The following is a 13,828-nucleotide window of genomic DNA, read 5'->3' on the forward strand; positions in this document are numbered from 1 at the left end:
CCACGGGAGGTTGGCTGGCCACAGGAGGTTGACTGTGGGAGTGCACTGACTATCAGGGGGCAGCTCCTGAATCGAGCATCTGCCTCCTGGTGGTCAGTGAGTGTCATAGCGACTGGTCAAGTGGTCATTCCAGTCGTTTGGTTGTAACGGTTGCCTAGGCTTTTATATATATAGACTAGAGGCCTGGTGCACAAAATTTGTGCATAGGGGGTGTGTCCCTCAGCCCAGCCTGCACCCTCTGCAATCCAAGACTGCTAGCTCCCAACTGCTCATCTGCATGCCTTCCTGATTGCCCCTAACTGCTTCTGCCTGCCAGCCTGATCACTGCCTAACTACTTCTCTGCCAGTTTGATTAATGCCAAACTGTGCCCCTGCCAGCCTGGTCAACCCTAAATGTCCTCCCCTGCAGGCCTGGTCCCCCCCCAACTTTCCTCCCCTGCAGGCCTGGTCACCCCTAAATGTCCACCCCTGCAGGCCTGGGTCCCCCCCAACTGCCCTTCCCTGCAGGCTATCTTGTGTCCACATGGGGGCAGGATCTTTAACCATATTGGGGCAGCCATCTTGTGTATTGGAGTGATGGTCAATTTGCATATTGCTCTTTTATTAGATAGGATAGTCACAGCAAAAATCATCACCCATGGATGAGAGTATTCCTTCTGCAAATATGTCATCAACATTTTGAATGATAATAGTTTACATTTTTGCCACTGTCCTGGAGGAAAATTCTATTTCTTGGTTATATTACTTTTACTATATTCCTGACTTTTAGTGAGGACATACATCTTTTTATGGGTTTCATGGACAATCAAGTTTCCTTGACTGTGGACTTTTTGTGAAAGTATAGAGAGCAAATCATGAAATACCTTAAAAGGGAGCAGTGTATACAGGGCAGATGCACTGGACAGGGGGATGATTCACATCCTGAGAGGGATGGAACTGGACGGTGCGAGATTTCATCACCCAAGCTGCTCTGGATGGCACATAATTTTAAATTCATGAATTGTTCATTTCTGGAATTTTCCATTTACTATTTTCTGACCGTGGTTAACAAAAGGTAACTAAAACCACAGGAAAGGAAACTGCGGATAAAGGGGACTACTCTGTATTAACTTCACACAAAGCACACTCGAAAGTAAGGGTAATTATCCTATATAATAAGAGGAATATGCAAATTAGGCTGGGATTCCTTAACATCAGGACAGCTGGAGGGGAATGGGGTCTGCCATTGGGATGTGAACCTGTGGTGCCTCCTCTGGAGTTGGGGAGCTAATGACTGATGGACTCCGGTCCTCCTCCAACAGCCCTTTCCCCACCAGCATGAGATTGCTGAGACCCAGGCCAGGCCTCTGGCCACAGATCCACAGCTTCACAGAGACTGACTCTACCGGGCCGCCCAGAGGTGCCCATTGAAGATGTGGCACAGAGAGAAGGTGCAGGAGGAAACCCAGAGAATGGGATGTGAGGTTCAAGACTCACTTCCTGTGGGCTTTGTCCTTGGCCTTGGACCTTTTCTTTCCGACCTGGAGCCCAAGCACTGCAAGAGAGAGGGATGGACGAAGGCCGAATGTGGGAGAAAGGAAGTGACCCGGTGAGGGTGGAGACCTAGCAGAGGGATGAGGTAGACTGCGGGGCTGCCTGAGGGACGGCTCCCGGGCGATGGCATCGGCTTTGGCAAAGTGGCTGGCCAGGAGGCGGCAGCCCAAGGGGTGCGGAGCGGTGCCACACCGTCCCTCTCTGAGGACACCCCCCACAGGCGCCGCCTTCACCAGCAGGCTCTGGACGACATCTGCAATTGCGACTGCAACCTCTTACATTCTGGGCAAAGAACTGACCCTGTGCCCCTCTGGGTACCAGGCTTGCTAGGAGTGTGCTGTCACCAATGCCACAGATCAAAGGCAAAAACCGGCGAGGCGGATGCACCGGAGGGGGCTGGGGCAGGCGGCTGGCGGTGATCTGCCTCACCGGTGGAAAGCGAGATTCTGCAGTGGGCCGGTCGGCCTGGCGGGGAACAAGGGGCATGGAAGGATGCCCAGGCAGAGGGGTGCGGACCCACAGCCCTGAGGCAGGTGTTGAGGGGCAGCGCCACCTCAGTGGAGGGGTGCCACACTGCAGGGTACCGGACTGACCCATTCAGAGAAGCTCCCAATGCTAACCGGCCTCGCCCAGGTGGCCTTGCACTTCAGAGATGGTGGATGGTGACTCCTACTCCCACTTGGCCCAAAAGCAAGCCCCCCAGGCCTGCCCCAGGGCAGAGCACACCTGCACAGTGAGTGTGAAGCCTACCACCTGCTCCGGAGAAGGGGAGCAGTAAAGAACGGGGGCGGGGGGCGGGGAGAGGAAAGAGTGTGGAGTGTCCATGATGAAGAGGTGCTTGAGAAGGAGGCTCAGAAGCCTGACGGGAAGGTTTGTTTTGTTTGCCTCACGGATGCCCCTTAGGAAGGGCGGAGGTAGCATGGCATGAGGGCTCCCTGCGTGCTGAGTCCAGTTCTGCAGCCAATTGGAATTGGCCTCAGTGTTCTGGTCTGTAAAATGGACGAAGCGTGTCCCAGTGCCTTCGCTGAGCTTTGAAGGAAATTGAGATACTATATAAGGAAAATGAGGGAAGAAGTGAGAAAGAAAAGGAAGGAAGAGCAACACAAAAGAAAGACTGGAAGGAACCTGTAAACCTATTGTCACTTAAATAAGGAATATAGTCAATAGTGTTGTAATGACGGTACGTTGCCAGGTGGGTACTGGAGATATCGGGGAACACTTTGTAAAGTATATGATTGCCTAGCCACTATTCTGTAACTAATATAAAACCTGAAATCAATACAAAATAATATAGTGAAATATAGTGGCAACCATACCTTGGTAAAAACTGCTATTTGAATTTTAACCCTTCTAGTTTGGCCCCTGTACCTGATTAAACACGGAATATTTACCTTAGCTTTCAGGTGGAGACCTGGAGGCTAAGGCAATTTTCCCTTGCCTGGGACCAGGACCACAGGAGATTGATTCCCACTGACTCAGTAACCTTCAGAGATAAAAACTGTAGATAACCTCTGAGCTCGCTTCTATGTTATTGGCTATCGCAAGATAGGGCCACATTCCAATGTCCAGCAGGATGTGACTAGCAAGGACCCTGTGGGCTGACCTCAGTCTTTAGAATGTAGTCTTTAGGATTTAGAATTTAGAACAAAGGAAAATTCCTGTGGTTTGAACCTTTAAAAGGGACTGCCTACCCCTGAAACAGTGCAGTCATGTGGAGTCCACCTGCGTGTGGTGTCTTGCAGCTGTCCTGGCCAGATATTTCAATAAATCTTTGCCTGCTTTTTTTTAATCAATCATCAGCCTCTGATGGTCTTATTTTGTTTGTTTGTTTTTTAATATATTTTATTGATTTTTTACAGAGAAGAGGAGAGAGGGATAGAGAGCTAGAAACATCGATGAGAGAGAAACATTGACCAGCTGCCTCTTGCACACTCCCTACTGGGGATGTGCCCACAACCAATGTACATGCCCTTGACCAGAATCGAACCCGGGACCTTTCAGTCCGCAGACTGACGCTCTACCACTGAGCCAAACCGGTTTCGGCCGGTGGTCTTATTTTGAACCCAGGGTTCGACCCCACAACAATGGAATGTAAAGAAATGAAAATAGGAGTGAAATTTTTATAAATTTCAAAGTTTAAATAAAAGCTGTAAAGGAAGGAAGGGGAGAATAAATAGTGTTTTTCATTTTACCACTTTATTGTCTTTTCAGTGCATGAAAAAGACAGTTGTCTTTATACGGTGCTTTTATACTTTTCTAAGTCATTATCTCATTTGATGTTCAGGGCAACTTAAAGACAAGATAATTATTCCCTCCACTATTCAAAGAAAGGAAATCTTGGTGTCTGGCCCCAAAAATTAAATTGTGAAGCCTTTATTGTAAAGCAGGGTTAGTGAAATTTTCTGTGAAGCATCATATCTATACTAATAAAAGCCTTGGGGGTGATCAGGCCAGCAGGGGAGGGCAGTTGGGGGCAATCAGGCGGCAGGGGAGCAGTTAGGGGGTGATCAGGCTGGCAGACAGAAGCGGTTAGGTGCAATCAGGCAGTCAGGCAGGCAAGCAGTTAGGAGCCAGTGGTCCAGGATTGTGAGAGGGATGTCCAACTGCCGTCAATCAGACGTCCACCGAGGGGTCTCAGATTGGAGAGGGTGCAGACCAGGCTGAGGGACACCCCCCTGCCCCCGTGCACGAATTTCGTGCACCAGGCCATTAGTTAGAGATAAAGAAGACATTTCATAATGACAAAAAGCTACATTTATCACGAAGATATAAATATAAACGCTGTAGATTAATTTATTCCTCAATCCCATTCACTGTTCATCTCTGACTCTTCCATGCTGTGTATTCCAAACCAATCACGAGGGGGCGCCAGCGTTTCAAAGTCAAATAGGTTGGTCCCAAGATTCTCCAGAGAGACCTATTTCAGAGCTAGGATTTCTGCTTTTTCTAGGGCTCTTGGGGAAAATTCTCCCCAGGGTAGGGGCCTCAGAGATCAGGGTCTCTCACCACCCTGGGAACAGCAGAAATGGAGAAAAAGGAAAAAAGAAAGAACTGATGAGTGTTACTTGCTTTCCTCAAGAGGCCACATCTGGAAGTGGTTCTATCAAGGGCACACACTTACTTGGCATCTGGATCTCTGACAAGGCCTTCAGGGTTCACCCAGGGCACCGGGATTGGGATATGAGCACTAAAGTTCATTTCTGAGGGGCTGCAGGCCTACCTTCCTATCACTCAGAGCCCCAGACTCCATTCTCCATGTCCACCCAGCTCACCACACAACAGATGCCTCCAGATCCAGAAAACAGAATTATATGGGTCACCCTAGACTCAGTGTGCCTGCCAGATACGTGGGGGGAGAGGTTAAACAGGTGGAAGCAGAAAGAAGGAGTAGGTGTTCTGGAGTCAACCAAACCTGCTGCGTGACCTTGGGCAAGAGACTTTGCCTCTCGGAGCCCTGACTAGTCTTCGTATCGTATAAATGGGACCGGAAAGTCTTCATCTACGTAAGCTATGCTGGCTCCAATATTGTGATGTTTCATGGAGTGGGCTTGGGAACCAAAACACATCTGAGCAATTTGACCTCTCTGTGCCTCAAAGTCTTCCTCTACAGAATAGGAGTAATGGCAAAATAAATAAGAGAATGGAGAGGGAAGTTTGCAAAGGCAGAGATTTGTGGGGAAGGGATGCTGTGTGGAGGGAGAAGGACACCTCCTTCTAGTCAGAATTTGAGTTTTGTGGCAATGGGACAACAATGAGGGAAGAGGAGGAGGAGTTGGGAGGCCATCAGTGGTTTACATTGATTCGCTGATTCGTCTGAAGCCCGGAGTTGCGTTTGACCTCATCCTCACGGGGCGAGTTCCCCAGTTAGGACACTGTGAGGGGCTGGTACATCACCACACCCGTAGGTTTTCCGGTAAATAGTCTCTTAAATTGTTTGAGAACAGGAAAAGAAATTTTTATTTTTTTATTTTTTTAAAATATATTTTATTGATTTTTTACAGAGAGGAAGGGAGAGAGATAGAGAGCTAGAAACATCAATGAGAGAGAGTCATCGATCAGCTGCCTCTTGCACACCCCCTACTGGGGATATGCCCGCAACCAAGGTACATGCCCTTGACCGGAATCAAACCTGGGACCCTTCAGTCCCTAAGCCGATGCTCTATCCATTGAGCCAAACCGGTTTCGGCAGGAAAAGAAATTTTTAAAACCACAGTCTGATGTTGGAAAATACAGAAACAAGGCTGATAAGTCCAAAGCAAAGGTTTCGATAAAATCTCTTTGCAAGCTAACCTGATGTCAACTTTATTTGTCATTGGTTTTGACATTTCTGAGAAATGTCATTACGTTGAAACGTTATCTGTGGATTAAGTGTTCTCTGTTGGCAATACTTCCTATAGATGCACATGAGTAAGTGAGTTTTTCATGGCGCCTAAATAATTTCAAAAGAAAGGGTATAGCTGTTCTTTCTACTTTTCTTTATGCAGAGGAAGAAATAGATGAAATGTGGATGCTTTTTCATATGGTTGCTATGGGGCAGGGCAGGGTGCCCAAGAGTGCAGGTGCCCAGGAATGCCACACCTCGCCTCCTGCCTTCGCAAATACTGTTTCTTTGGCCTGAATCATGCCCCTTCCCACTTTGGCCAATTAGACTCCCATTCATTTCCCACGTCTCATCCCAGTATCACCTCTTCGGCTTTTCTCTGGCCACAGATAGGGCCCCTATTACCCTGTCTCTTAACATCACAGGCTTCATAGCCTGTGTCACATTATAACCACACATGTGTGACTTGTGCAAATCTGGATTTGTGTCTTTCTTCTCCACTCAACTGTGAGCTGGGTGAGGGGCCAATGCTTTCTTCACCTGGACCAGGGCTTGGCACATAGTAGTCATTCAATAACTATGGAATGAATGAATGAATGACCAAACAAACAGGTAAATGAGCATGTAGAACTGTTCTTGTAGTCTTTCCACGTCATGAAAAAATCACATGATGCCATTACAAAAACGTGAATCCTGACTCGCTCGGTCCTCTTTGAAACTCATGCCTATTGTTTCAACAACAATGCCTGTCCTCCTGCCACCCTTTGTGCCCAGCCCAGGCTGAGCAGTTGCTGGGAAAGCAGAGAAAGCTCCATTCAAGGCTCTGCCCTTGGAAGTGCCAGTCGGGGTGGAGCCCAGAGCTGGACATAGACACTCCCAGCCCAACTGTCTAGGGATGGGCCAAAGCGTGGATCCCAGGGCTAGGGAGCAGAAGAGAGGGCATGTCTCAGAGAAAAGAGGAGTCTGGCACTTGGCCTGGAGAACAGAGTGTGGGGAATCGTTAGCCTGGAGGGATGGGAGCACTCCTGGCAGAGGGACCTCGTATACGAAGGTCCCGGGGCTTGAGAAAGCATGGTTTTAGGACAGAGAGGGTGTGGGAACTAACTACAGGGGACTGACTGGCCGGGTCACCTGAAGCCATGTTGTAAATACCCTGATGCCAAGCAGGTGAGGTGGGGCTACATCCCACGGCAGGAGAACAGCGCAGCATCAGCTGTTGTGGAAGTAGGGCAGGGAGGGCAGGCCGCTTGTTCCAGTGAGAATCAGACTGGCTGCTAGGAAAACAGCAGAGCAGACTTTGCACTAACCTCAAGAGGGCGCCATTCACAGACTGCAATGAGAAGGGTGCGTGCACACACGCACACGCGCACACACACACACACACATAGAATCATTTGGAATCATGCCATATAGTGGCACTTTATGTAGGGAGAAAACTGAAGAACTTATGTTCAAGTTCATTTTCATCTTTCAAAAACTTTTCAAATAATAACAATTAGAAAATGGACAAAAGACTTGATCATTTGAACACCTCACCAAAAAGTATTTACAGTTGACGAAGAAGCAAATGAAAAGATGTTTGACATCATGCCCTAACCAGTTTGGCTCAGTGGATAGAGCGTCGACCAGCAGACTCAAGGGCCCCAGGTTTGATTCTGGTCAAGGGCATGACCATAATCAAACCTGGGCACATACCCAGTAGGGGGTGTGTAGGAGGCAGCTGATCAGTGTTTCTCTCTCATCGATGTTTCTCACTCTCTATATCCCTCTCCCTTCCCCCCTGTAAAAAACCAATAAAGTATTTTTTTAAAAGATGTTTGACATCATTAGCCAATAGGGAAATGCAAATGAAAGCCGTGATACGATATCATGACACACCTATTAGGATGGCTAAAATAAAACACTGCCAATACCAAGTGCTATCAAGCATGCAGTGCGAGCCAGCAGGACTCTCTGCAACACGGTGTGGTCACTCTGGAAAACGAAGTGACAGTTTCTTATAAATTAAGCTTACACTTCATATGAACCAGCAGTCTCACTCCTGGTTATTCACCCTGGAGAAATGGAAACTTGTTTCCAGCCAAAACCTAGAAACAACTTAAATTCTTTCAACTACAAAATGTCTACAGAAACAGTGGTCCACCCACACAATGGAATAATACTCAGCAGTGAAAAGGAATGACTATTGACACAGATAACCTGGCTGCTTCTCAAAAATGTTGTTCTGAGTTGACGAAGCCAATCTCAAAAGGTAGCACACCATAGAGTATGATTTATGGAACACTCTCGAAATGACAAAATCACGGGGGTTATGTTGACCAGATTAAGGTCACCGAGGGTTAGGGAAGGGGGGTGACTGCAAAGGGGCAGCAGAAGGGAGTGTCTCTGGGTGATAAGACAGTTCTGTTTTCTGACTGTGGGGCCGGTGATGTGAACCTACACAAGTAACAAAATTCCATAGAGCATTTCGAAGCAAATGAGCACATAGAAAAGTTGGCGAACTCCAAAAAAAGGTCTCCAGTTAACAGTGTTGTACCAGAGTCACTGTGCTGGTTTTTATAATTATACTATAAATACATAATTACATATGATCTTTATATATAAATATGAAATATATAATTACATATGGATATATTATATAATACATAATTATATATCTCACATGTAATTACATAATTGTAAGATGTTTTTATTGGGGGAGGCTGAGTGAAGGACACATGGGATTCTCCGCACTGTGTTTGCGACTTCTTTGTGGGTCTAAAATTATTTCAAAATTAGACAGGTTTTAAAAAATAAAAAGAACATGTACTTCACTAACATTTTCTGTTTTTGCTAGGTTGACTCTTTAGCTTCCAGCCTGTTTTTGATGTGTGTGATGCAGTTTCCATGTGCCAACAAGTAGATTTACTCATTGTATTGTCCATTTTTTCCCCCTCAACCCATCATCCAAAATGAGCCTATCAGAAGAAACTAGAAACACCAATCAGAAAGGATATTTGCACCCCTATGTTCATAGCAGCACAATCTACAATAGCTAGGATTTGGAAACAGCCTAGGTGCCTGTCAGCAGATGATTGGATCAAAAAAACTATGGTACATCTACACAATGGAATATTATGCTACCATAAAAAAGAAGGAATTGTTATCATTTGCAGCGACCTGGATGGAATTGGAGAACATCATGCTGAGTGAAATAAGACAGTCAATGAAAGAAAAACACCACATGATCTCACTCATTTATGGATAATAAGGAACATTATAAACTAGTTAACAAAAAGATAGATACAGAGACAGTAAAGAAACAAACAGACTGTCAAATTACAGCGGGGAGGGTAGGGAGATATGGGGGAGATAAGAGATCAACCAAAGGACTTGTATGCATGCATAATATGGGAGTGGGGGTGGGGATTGGTAAAGTATGTACACATGTCATACCTTAATAATAATAATAAATGAGGAAAAAATAATTGAGATTAATAAATCAACAAAATAAATGGGAAAATATTTTTTTAAATGAGCCTATCACAGCCCAGCCAAGCTGCTCAGTTGGTTGGAGCATCGTCCTATACACCAAGAAGGTTGCAGGTTTGATTCCCCAGTCAGGGCACATACACTGAGTGGCCAGATTATGATGATCTCTGAACGCATAATAATCTGGCCACTCAGTGTGTGTGCCTGTGTGTGTGTGTGTGTGTGTGTGTGTGTGTGTGTGTACATATATGTGTGTGTGCATGAATTCGTGCATGGGTGGGGTCCAGCCAGTCTGGCCAGGGGAGGGGACATGGGCGGTTGGCCAGCCTGCCTGACAGTCAAATTCCTGGTCAAGGGAACAATTTGCATATTAGCCTTTTATTATATAGGATATACACTGAGTGGCCAGATTATTATGTGTTCAGAGATCATAATAATCTGGCTGCTCAGTGCATGTAGATTATAGTTCAATCCCTGGCCTGTGCATACAGGAGGCAACCGGTTGATGTTTCTCTCTCACCTCTCTCTCTCTCAAATCAATAAAATATGTCATTGGGTGAGAATTTAAAAAATAGAATGACCTTTCATTTCTGGTTAGATTCCCAAAAGTATTGAAAGCTGGGTCTCCAAGAGATATTTGTTCCTAACAACATTATTTACAATAGCTAAATCATGGAAGCAACCCAAGTGTTATGAATGGGTAAGCAAAATGTGATGTATACGTACGACAAAATATTATTCGGCCTTAAAAAGAAAGGCAATTCTGACACATGCTACCATGTGGACAAAGCTTGAGGACATTATGCTGAGTGCAATAAGCCAGTCACGAAGGACAGGCACCGTGTGATTGCACTTCTATCAGGTACGTAAAGTAGTCAAAATCACAAAGACAGCAAGTGAAATGGGGCTGCCGGGGGGGGGGGGGGGGGGGCGGGTAGGAGGGGGTAATGGGAGCTCGTGTCCAATGGGGACAGGGCTCCAGTTCCACAGGATGAAAAGGGTTCTGGTGGTGAGGCCGCACAGCAATGTGAATGTATGAAATGCCACTGAACTTGTCCACTTAGAAATGGTTAAGAGGGTAAAAACTCAATTTTAAAATGTGAAAAGCACACACCGTGAGATGCCTCGTCACACCCACTAGGTGGCTATAATAGGAAAAGATGAACAATAACAAGCGTTGGTGAGGATGTGGAGAAATCGAAACCCTTGTGCCCTGCTGGTGGGAATACAAAACGGTGCAGCCACTGTGGGAAACAGCGTGGCGGTTCCTCAGAAAGCTAAACATAAGATTGCTGCATGACCCAGCAATTCTGCTCCGAGAGATAGACCCAAAATAACTAAAAACAGGGACGCAAACAGAAACTTGTCCAGAGCAGAAACTTGTTCATGGCAGCACTAGGCATGGCCACCCAAAGATGGAAACAGCCCAAGTCCATCAAAGGCTGAATGAACAAATAAAATTAATATTCACCACGAAGCTCTGACACAGGCTACAATGTGGATGAATCTTGAAAACCCTACATTGAGTGAAGAAGTCAGACACAAACGATTACACACTGTGAATGACTCCATTTACATGAAATGTCCAGAAGAGGCACATCCACAGAGACAGAAAGCAGACTGATAGCTGCCAGAGGTGGGGGGAGAGGGGAAATGGGGAGGGACTGATAATGGGGACAGTTTTATTTTGGGTGATGAAAACGTTCTGGAACTAGATAGAGGTGATGGTTGTACGTCATTTAAATGTGCTAAATGCCACTAAATTGCTTACTTTAAAGTGGTTCATTGATGGTATGTGAATCTCACCTCAATTTTTAAAAATGAACGTTAGGAGGCTGTTGCTCCAGCAGTGAGGAGCCACGGACATATCCCAGTGGCTGGCAGAACCAGCAGAGCTGTGGGAATTCCGCTGGCCCAGGCCCCACATGAGAGACAAATAATGATGAGAGAGAATCATTGATCAGCTGCTTCCTGCATGCCTCCTATTGGGGACAAGACCGAAACACCAGGCACGTGCCCCGACCAGGAATCAAACCATGACCTCCTGATTCAAACCACTGAGCAACACTGTCCGGGCTAAGCCACATTTTCTTGATCCATTTATCCACTGATGGTAGCCTAGGTTGTTTCTATGTCTTGGCTATTGTGAATAATGCTGCAGTACTATAATAGTAAACAAGGGGGTAAAGATATTCCTTTGATATCCTATTTATTGAATGCATAGTAGTGTGTATAAAGTTTTGAGGAAGAAATGTTTCAAATGTTTCATTTGAATTATATAGTTTTTAATCAGGTGAAGATAACCTAACAAAGAGAGTTAAATAATACCAAATTAAAACATCAGAATATTTTGCAAATTTTGCCTGAAACTCGGAATTAAGTTATATCTGTACAATGTCCAAGAAAGTCTTTATGTAAATATTTTTCGTTAAAATGACATTTCTACACCACCAGAACATCATAAGCATCATTTGATCCTGGTTTAGATTCAATAAATGGAATTCTTCCTCTCTCTCTTTTTTTTTTTTTTTTTTAAACTTTCCCAGATTTTATTTTAGATGTTCTGAAACACATCACAGCCTTGTATGATTTTTAAAAATATATATATTTTATTGATTTTTTACAGAGAGGAAGGGAGAGGGATAGAGAGTTAGAAATATCGACGAGAGAGAAACATCGACCAGCTGCCTCCTGCACACTCCCCACCGGGGATGTGCCCACAACCAATGTACATGCCCTTGACCGGAATCGAACCCGGGACCTTTTAGTCCCCAGACTGACGCTCTATCCACTGAACCAAACCGGTTTCGGCACAGCCTTGTATGATTAACAGCAAACCTTAAACTACCTTCAAAGCCTTGAATTTCACCTTTAAAATAAATCACAGAAACAATTTCAGCGACAGTGTTGAAGCTTCATTGATCACGTTTGAAATTTTGCTGACTTGGGCAGTTTTCCACAGAACGGTGTCGTCAGTTTTGCATCGAGCAGATCTGTGAGTCTGCATGGCAATGTCCTGCCCATATCAATATTACGTTTTTTCCAGTTCTATGATTTCCTATCTGAAAAGTCTCAATTGCTTTTTGCCATACGTTGTAGTGTTTTAAAAGTCTTGCATTACTTTCTAAATGCTTTTCATCTGCTTTACAAATATTCTTTGACATAAAACAATTTTTTCTGGAAATTTTTTTTTTTATTATCCAAAAACTTTTTAGTGTGGTACTGAATAACAACATCCTTATCCTTTCTCCTTAACTATTACAAATTTTCTTTATTGGAGCTCAAATAAAACATGGTTGCCGTTCAGGTGAAATATTTAAGCATCAGCCTTTCCAACTTTAATGAGCAGTATTTGCATCCAATGTTTATATCCTGTTACCATAAACTACCCATACTTCTATGGGTTTTTTTGTCTTTTTATGCCCCAAATATAAATTAATTGTTATATTTTACAGAGAGTCTTGCACAGTAGCAAAACCGCTCCAGGCTGCTCTGGCTTCTGCAGGTTTTTGAGATTCCAGGGCTGCAACTCACTGTAAACATCATTTCTTCTCTCTCCTCCCACAGGTACAGCAGAGTGTTGCTCCTGATACTGTAATAGGAATATCACAAAGCATGAGCAAGACTTTCTGGATGCTTTCTTTCAATGTTTTATCCTGTGCTTTCTAGTTTATAATCATGAGACCATTGCACATTTGTACTTACACAAAAAATTACAATGCACCAAGAATAAAAACCAAAGTAAATCTTAGCTATTTGAAACTAGAACCAGGCTGGAAATTTGAGGGCAATGATAAGCTGGTATGTCTCCTGTAAGCCAGAGCGATTCACACACGTACACCCTGCTCACAGTGACAAAGGTCAAATTGGCCAAGTTTTGCAAATGTTTCTCAGATGTCACCAGTGTATCAAAATTCATTGCAACGTTCAACAACAATTAGCTGGAAATGTTGCATTTACATTAATTCTACTGCCCTTTGGAAGGAATATAAGGGTATTTTCTAGATGGTGCCAAATATCCCCTGATTTTAGCAATGGAACAATAATATTGGTGCATGCTGTCTGTACAGTAGCCTTGGGTTAACAATAGAAGGTCATGGTTGCTCTTCACAGGCAAGGAGACAGGCAATGCTGGTGTTGTTGCTGCTGCTGTTTTAATCCTCACCAGAGGATATTTTTCATTGATTTGAGAGGGAGAGGGGGGGGAGGGAGAGGAAGCAAGGGCAGGCAGTGTTTTGAGGAGTGTTGGGGTTCCATGGAGAAAAGCAAGGGGGAGTGGCTAGAGGGGCATGTGGTGTGAAGAAGGGGGGATTCTTTCCCAGATGGAAGAAACTCCGGAATCCTGTGTCTTAGTTTGGGTTCTCCCGAGACCCGGCGAGCACTGGGGAAAGAAAGGTGTGAATGAGCAGGTTCCTGCTCTGATCAGTCGAGGGGTGATCCTTCTAGGGGTCTCTGAGAGATTGTAGAACACACCCCAGAACTGCCTCACTCAGGAGTGATGAA

The sequence above is a fragment of the Pipistrellus hanaki genome, assembly GCF_964339955.1.
Source record: "Pipistrellus hanaki genome assembly, chromosome: 5".
Taxonomy (NCBI): Eukaryota; Metazoa; Chordata; class Mammalia; order Chiroptera; family Vespertilionidae; genus Pipistrellus; species Pipistrellus hanaki.